Source organism: Sinocyclocheilus rhinocerous, unplaced genomic scaffold (genome assembly GCF_001515625.1).
Source record: "Sinocyclocheilus rhinocerous isolate Xijiao unplaced genomic scaffold, SAMN03320098_v1.1 scaffold3153, whole genome shotgun sequence".
NCBI lineage: Eukaryota > Metazoa > Chordata > Actinopteri > Cypriniformes > Cyprinidae > Sinocyclocheilus > Sinocyclocheilus rhinocerous.
Genome location: NW_015636046.1, coordinates 11,766 through 20,519, shown reverse-complemented (window position 1 = coordinate 20,519; position 8,754 = coordinate 11,766). Strand labels below are relative to the sequence as shown.

The window sequence follows — 8,754 nt, the reverse complement described above, 5'->3', positions numbered from 1 at the left end:
CACCACCTCCTCCTCCTCCTCTTCGGCCTCCTCCTCCTCTTCTTCTTCTTCTTCTTCTTCTTCTTCTTCTTCTTCTTCAACAGCGGTTGGCATCCATCTTATTGGTGCATTACCACCCCCTTCTGTTCCGGAGTCTGCCCACCACTACCAATCTAGACTGGCTTTTATAACCCAGAACAGGCTCATTACCTCCAGACCAGACCACACCACCTGCAGGGGCATTAACACAGGACACTATGGGGACATTAACAGAAAACATCTGCAGATTCTTTAACATATGGCTATATCACAAAAAAAAAAAAAAAAAAGACGAACACATCAACACAATTCTTCAAATTCAACAGAATATAACCAACTCCATAAGACGTCTTTCCATGTCCCCATCACCAAAAGTTAAATACCCTACCCTACTAGCTGTCATGGTTTAACCCAACACCAGAAAAAGGGAAGCCATTGTCCCGCCCCCTCCTTGGAGGAGTCACAGGAACAGGATATGGTGAGTAGACAGCAACTAAGCTAACAATTTACAATGTTCAAACAAACAGAAATTTGACATAATAAAACACAGAACTACAACCTGTCTCTGTGTGGTAGTGATGGCGAAGTGAATCGTTCTGAACCAGTGAAGCTTTCAACACAATTTTATCGGAAAAAGGTTAATTACTCGAAGCTTCTCAAAACGGTTTATTCTGCAGCCATCTAGTGGTCATAAAAATTACTAACAACTTCCAAAGTGTTATGTTCCATTACAGCCGCTGGTTTCACATCTGGTTCTACAACTGATTCTTTGTTTTATTATATTTTATATAAACAATGTGTATTGTCAAAGTCATTCATTTGTGTCGGTGTACTGGCACTACAATAAGTAAAATAAGTAAAACACAAATTCATAGATTAAATCTATGATCTGTTTATTTTAACTCTGCCTCAGTCCTTAGACTGTTATTTCATGGCCAAATTATAAGACAATATATAAATCACGATAAAAAACTAAACAAAAAAAAACAAACAATGCTAACACATTAAAAAGTAACAATGTAAAGGAAACGGCGCTGAGGTTCGCTTCGTTTGAACCAGATACTGAATGAGTCACATGGTTTTCAGGCGAATGAAGCTTCGGACGTCATCGATCACGTGCTTTTCTCAAAACGAATCAAGCTCCGATACAGTGCTTCAATGTAAAATGTGTTGTTTTTTTGATACAAGCTTCGGTGTTGAATGCAACATCACTACTGTGTGGTTAATGAGGAGCAAAACATCTTAAAGTAATTTTAGTAGACATTAAGCATTGTGATGACCTCTGCTATGTGCACCTATCAGCAATCAACACAAACACAATATCTTAAACTGACAGTTTTGAAAATGAATGTTAAAGGATAATGTACTGAATTTAACAATTGAAACAAACCTAATCAACTGCACCAAAGTCAACAAAACCATAAACACTAACAATGCAAAGAAACACAGGACTATAAATGGCATTTTTAAAAGAATTTCACACTCCAGCGATTGAGATGGTGATGACCTCATCTTAGCCCCCCCCCCGTCATCACAAAATGTAATCAGTTACATTACTTTAATAAAGTAATTGAAATAGTTTCACTACTTATTACATTTTAAATAGGGTAACGTGTAATCTGTATCCTGCGCCGCATTGTTTAAATAGCAAATGCATTTGCGCCCATTTGCGCGCCCATGGGCGTGCTGGTCTAAAAAAGAGGTGTGATAAGGCACATCCAAGAAAAAAATATCGTCTTATATTCGGGACAATACGGTACATTTCCAAAGTAACCTTCCCAACACTGATTAACAGCAATGATTATGGGCCCTATCATACACGCAAGTCAGAATTAGGCTACCTATTTGCTCGCGCACGAGCAGATCCGTTTCATCTCTGGAGACACGTTCTGTCTGTGCGCCTTAAAATTCCGCCGTTTAAATAGCGAATCCGCCATGGCACGAGCGCAACTGCTTATTAAAGGTAATGTGAGATGAGACTCTGATTGGTTTATTGCACGTTATGCCCAAAAACACACTCATTACTCATTAAAGGCAGAGTAAGTGATTTCTGGATAGACCAACTCAAACCTGGTCTAAAGTCTAAAGTCAATGGTGCAATATTTTTTTTGTTATTTAAAGTGATCGCTAGTAGAAAATGCGCCTCTGGGCGGGTCCACAACGCACATTTACTTTGCTTATTACACACAGGGATGGGCAGCAGCACACAAACATGCCAAATATTAAAAATTAAAGGGTTACAGTGTAAAATAATATTATTGTGTAGGCTACATAAATATAAAAATGTCATAATAGATCGTCATTGCATGTATCAGAATTAGGCTACCTATTTCGCTGGAAAGCTGATCCGATATTTTCACGGGTCCTACTTCTTGCCTTATCTTTCCGCAGACGTTTTCCTCTTTTGTTTTTTTATCCGCCATCTCTATCTTTCTGTCGCTCGGCTCGGCTAATGTCCGTCCCATGCACTGACCGCGCTCTCCTCCACATCACGAGTAGACACGCCCCTTATTGCTGATTGGCTACAAGTTTGTTTTGCGATTCGGCCCGAATCAGTTTTCTAAAGTGTTTTTGAAAAATCACTTACTCTGCCTTTAAAAGAATAGGGACAACCCTTTTAGACCATGCACCGACCGGAGCACCGACCGGTTTTCCCGTCGTTATACTAGCAAAAGTAGATTTGGAAACGTCCTAAGTGCACCTGCGCTGTGCGCTTTAGACCATGCCCTTAGATCATTTAAATAGGGCCCTATATGTTGCGATCAAACTTATAGCAGTGTTTGGTAGTTCTGTATGTTGGTCCAGGGTTGGCATCATCTGAGGTCCTCTGAGGCACCATCTCTTCTCAGGTGTTCTCAAGTAATTGCTTTATGAATATAACTCAAATTGAAAAGACAAGGGAAGTTGTGTGAAAGTATGTCTATGTGAAATGAAGCAATGCAAAATTAAGTGACTGTCTGGTGTCTAAGATAATTATTAAAACAGGGCCTCGGCACTCAATGAGAACAGCCTTCATGTCTATTCACTTCAGTGTCCAGTTCACACAATGATCATCTACCAGTGACTTCAGCTCTCACATCAATCTGAAACAGACCGTGACTTTATATGATGATGCATATATGTGGAAACATCGCAAAAGCAAATCAAAGCCATTGCTATCATGAAACTGGTGATGATGACATATGTATTATTTCTTATGCCAATGTACACATAATATTCTTGGAGTAGCTGCTGACCTATGTTGAAGAGGACTGTGCCATCAGAACAATACTTTAAGGTTTATGCACTGTATTATATAATCAATTACAATGTATACAATTATAATGATTACAATAATAACCCTTCTACAACAGAAGAGAAGCTCCAAGATTTCAGACAGAGAAGCAAGAAACATAGTTAAGATGAGAAAGCTCATTAAATCACTTCATATGCAATTTTTCACAACATATTTGCTTATATTACAATGCATCTGCTATTTTAGGAAGGTTTTGACATCCAAACATGAGTGACAAAAACCTAAAATCATTAATTCTGTTATTTTTTGTATATATTTATTTTCAAGTGATCATGAAAAGCTTAATTAGCTGGTTCAGGTGGGTTTGATGAGGGTTGGAGCTGAACTCTGCAGGACTGCGGCTCTCTAGGACCGAACTTGCCTACCCCTGCTCTATGCTGATGGCCGTGCAGCAGAGATGGAGCAAACCTCCTGTCGGACAACATCTCTTAGGCACTATGAACCATATGACTAGTAAGAAACACCTCAAACATTCACTACTGTTGAAAAGTTTGAGGTTGGTACGATTTGTTTTTGAAAGAAGTCTCTTCTGCACACAGCCTCAACCATTCATCAGAAGTTAAGATGAGAAAGCTCATTAAATCACTTCATATGCAATTTTTCACAACATATTTGCTTATATTACAATGCATCTGCTATTTTAGGAAGGTTTTGACATCCAAACATGAGTGACAAAAACCTAAAATCATTAATTCTGTTATTTTTTGTATATATTCTGTATATATATTCATTTTCTTTTCTGCATTTCACTTCTGCTCTATCTTGTTTCCTTTAAATAAACCTGGTATTGTATACTAAATATGGTTGGTTCTGCGATAAATTGCATGTTATGTTTCTAGATTCCTCTATGCCAGGGGTAGGCAAGTTCGGTCCTAGAGAGCCGCAGTCCTGCAGAGTTCAGCTCCAACCCTGAAAACAAAACTCACCTGCCTATAGCCTTAGTAATCCTGAAGACATTGATTAGCTTGTTCAGGTGTGTTTGATTAGGGTTGGAGCTGAACTCTGCAGGACTGCGGCTCTCTAGGACCGAACTTGCCTACCCCTGCTCTATGCTGATGGCCGTGCAGCAGAGATGGAGCAAACCTCCTGTCGGACAACATCTCTTAGGCACTATGAACCATATGACTAGTAAGAAACACCTCAAACATTCACTACTGTTGAAAAGTTTGAGGTTGGTACGATTTGTTTTTGAAAGAAGTATCCTATGTACCCAGCCTCAACCATTCATCAGAAGGACTGTGAAAGCGGGAACTCTTTGAACCACCAGTGGCAGTTTCCACGGGATGGAAAAAAGGGCATAGTAGTGGATGATAGGGGTACTGACATTATCCTGCTGTATTCACTGTATTACACACTGGGGATGACATTTTTGTCAGTTTTTCATTTCAAGTACTGATAGGCCTTTATTTTGATGGTCTGGACGGCATGCTGTCCTAACACTAACCAGTCAGAGCTTAGGTTCCACCCAAAATGCTGCCATAACCAATCAAAAAAAGAGAAATATATAAAGTAACGGTGATCACTGAGTGCTCAGAATTGACAGCGATGATCGATCATGAAAATGATGATTGCAATGACTTTTAAAAAATGATCGACCATCGCTGTCGAGTACTCTAGTACTTGTGCACATCCCTAATCAGGGCCGTGCACAGACCTTTTGATGGGCATGTGCCACCCCCTTTTTTAAATTGGTCACATCAGTTTTTCCTGTTGTAAAATACATTTGGCCAAAATCTCATTTTATAAAAGATGAAATGCTACTGTATGCACAGGCTATGTAAAGTATTGGCTATGAGTAGATGGCAAATACTAGCCTTCTCTCTCCGGTCCCACACAGTCCTCAAATGCATGAAATATGAGCCTTTACAGACATAGTGTTTCTTGTGTAAAGAAATCGCTGCACTTATTCAAACAACAAGATCTTTATTTACCTTTGCAAGACCCGATAGAGGGGGTAGAGTTATGAGATTTGACTGACAGTTTGAGCGGATCCAACATGATTTAGTCACAAGCTCTTTTAAATACCTTTCATTGGCTAAATATTTGTGAAACAGGCAGACAAACGTAAATGGTGACCAATAGCATTGATTTATTGAAGTAAAAAACACCACCACCAAAAAAGGGCACTTGGGAGTGTAAGGGCAAAAAGGGCATGTGCTCTGCACAGGTCGAGCCCTACCTGTGCACGTGCCTGCTGCTACAAATATATGCTTTGCATTTGCTCAAATAACAAAAGAAAAACTCCATGATAGGGTTTTCACGACGAAAAAATATATAGAGAGAGAGATGGATAACGGCAGTCAGAAGAGAGAATGGTGTCAGATTTACTGTCACTCTCATAGACGCTGCATTAGACACCGCTTTACAGCAGTGGCAACTACATCTTTGTGACTTGTTGCAAAGTATAGTGTTATAAATGTACATCATTTAAAAAAATATATATTAAAACTTTTGGAGGATTTCCGATGAAATGCATCATCACAGTCTTATGATTAGGGGTGTAATGATGCACGTATTCGTATTGAACCGTTCGGTACGAGGCTTTCGGTTCGGCACGCATTACAAACCGAACGATTCGTTGGACTAATCCTATTACAGAATACTGTAATATCCGAGGTTTGATTAGTGCGTGCGCGCATTTAGAGTGCGTTCTTTCGCTGCATGATTCAGTCTATTAAAATGCATTTAGAATGATCACAAAATTCAAGATATGGGGGCAGAAAATTTATATATTTACAAAATTTCATATAGTTAATCAATATCACAGAAGAGTGCTGTTTTTTCTCTCCAAAAATCATCATGATTGCAAATGATTTTTACAACAGTTCAATAAGCAAGAAGTTTATATTAAGAGATTTACGTTTTAGACAGCATATTGGTTGTTTTTGCTCTATTTCTCCAACAAAAATCATACCAAACACAGCCACAGCACTGTTTTGCGTCTCTGAGCAACATGACGGTGATTCGTTCCTGAATGAATCAACCGTTTAAATGATTCGGTTCAATCGCAATGACTCACTTATTACCAGTGACTTGCTGCCACCTGCTGGCGGTTTTAATTTCACATTTACATCAGTTGTCAACGTTGTGTTTAAAATCAAAACATTATTTATGCATGTGTAACTGCAGGTTAAAGCATTACATGTCCCTCTGAGCTGCATTAAACAGTGTGTAAATGCCATTTAGATGCAACTTCTATGTTTCCTCTGCATTGCAAAATTTTGTCAATACTGACTTCATTTGCTTGGTAACAGTCCAAATGTCTTATTGACTGATTAAATGTAAAAAATGGACTCAAAAGGTGATGCACACTTTTAGAAAGAAATGGCTTTCTAAATGTAAAAATGCATATAAAAGGTAAAAATCTATTTAAACCTATTGGAAAAGATTAATCTGCTACATGACAATAGGCTACATCAGCTGGAATACTTCAAACCGGAGCTGTTTTTGTTTTATATGCTGCTAAGAAGACACCCCAGAAGATGGGTCAAGTATAGCTCCATCATTGTTCAGAGTAAAAAAATAGTTTTAATAAATAAAAAATGTGTAAAAATCAAGGAAATTTCTCTGGCATGTCTTTATTTTTGCTGTATCGTATCGAACCGAACCGTGAATCTTGTGAACCGTTACACCCCTACTTCTGATGTAATGATATGATGATAAGGGTCTTTTATTTGGCTGCTGATCTCAGCTGTTGCTGGAGCATCTGGAGCGTCTCGTATCTCGACACGAGCCTTCACTCAGGAGAACCGCAGTCAGGTGTCACGCCTGCATCTATGACGAGGTGAAGGTGCTCAAGGCAAACAAAGCCCTGGATCAGAAGGTACTGGTATCAGGAAGCTCACGTGTGTGGCGCTGGTGTGTTTGAGATGTGTTTATGTGTGGCGTGTTTGTTTCAATCAGGTGAGAGAGTGTCTGCAGGTGGCTCTGGAGAGATGCAGCATGCTGCAGGAGCAGCTCACAGCCGCTCATAAAGAGGTGAGACCAGACAAAGCATAGCCTCGGAGTTATAATAATGTGACGGTGGGTTAATGTTGGTCTCTGGGTTGTTGTAGCTGGCGTTTCTCAAGGAGCAGAGCAATCAGTAGAAGCTGATGATTAGCTCTGATGCAGCACCAAACACTAACGGCAAGGTAAACACCACGCGACCAAAACTTACGTGCTCTGAAAAGACATCATAAGAGTAATCGAGATGATGAACCAGGCAAGGACTGGCCATCGGGACCACCGGGAGACTTCCCGGTGGCCTGGCGGCTGATTTGGCCCGCTTCCCGGTGGCCTGGGGGCTGATTTGGCCCCCTGCCCTTTTTTTTTTTTTTTTGTTATTATTATTATTAATATTTTATATTTATGCCTTCTCGATGTACCAAAGTGATCATTTCCGATTTTTTCATTCGATAATAAATCGTACATCAGTTAGCCTTGACTGTCAGCGCTGCGTGTGTTTCACGCTTCCGTCAAACGGTTCCGAGCAGAACCGACGCGCGGGACTCGATGAAAGAGAGGAAGCGGCCAGAAGCAGCAGTGAAAAGCAGCTACATCACTGACCTGTTCAGGGCTTCAAGTGCAGGTCAGCTTCATCTGTAAATACGCTAGATAGTTTTGTCTTTATTAACCTAGTTGAGTATTAAACTGCTAGTATATGTTAGGCTATCAGTAGCAGCTCGTTTTTATCGTCATTCAGAATGCTGTGCTGAAGGACATCAATATCGATGGTAAAGTTACATTAAAACATTTAGCAGAGACAGATATTCACATGGATTTATTGTACAGGGAGGGAGGGCGCTAGAGACAGCAATACAAAAATAATATGAGTAACAGGCTCAGCCTAATAATTCAATAATAATAGTGTATTAGACTTTTTCAACAAATATATTGTATAAATATATACTAATTTTGATATTTAGGCAGTTTAGAAATTGTGTTTTAATACACTACCAGTCAAAAGCTTTTGATCAGTAAGATTTTTAATGTTTTTAAAGAAATCTTTTCTGCTCACCAAGCCTTCATTTACTGATCCAAAATACAGCAAAAACAGTAATATTGTGAAATATTTTTATTAAACGGTAATATATTTCTGTGATGCGCAGCTGTATTTTCAGCATCATTACTCCAGTCTTCAGTGTCACATGATCTTCAGAAATCATTCTAATATGCTGATTTGCTGCTCAAGAAACATTTATTATTATTATTATTATTATTAATTATTATTATGTTGAAAACAGATTCGATATTTTTTTCAGGTTTCTTTGATGAATAGAAAGTACAATTATAAATATCTTTATCATCACTTTTGATCAATTTAAAGCATCCTTGCTAAATAAAAGTAATACTTTCTATAATCCTTTGGATCTTTCTATTCATCAAATAATCCTGATGTACTGTTTGAAATATTGATAATAATAATACTAATAATAATAATAATCAGAAATGTTTCTTGA

General features: G+C 38.7%; 1 long non-coding RNA gene across 1 annotated transcript in view; it reads left to right on the top strand.

Annotated features, from left to right (window-relative positions):
• The window catches only part of LOC107747632 (uncharacterized), a 15,987-nt gene extending 9,746 nt beyond the window's left edge, over positions 1-6,241 (top strand). Inside the window, exon 3 of the long non-coding RNA XR_001640822.1 lies at positions 6,155-6,241. This is a non-coding gene — a long non-coding RNA (uncharacterized LOC107747632). The remainder of the gene's footprint in view (positions 1-6,154) is intronic.
• The last annotated feature ends 2,513 nt before the right edge of the window (positions 6,242-8,754 follow it).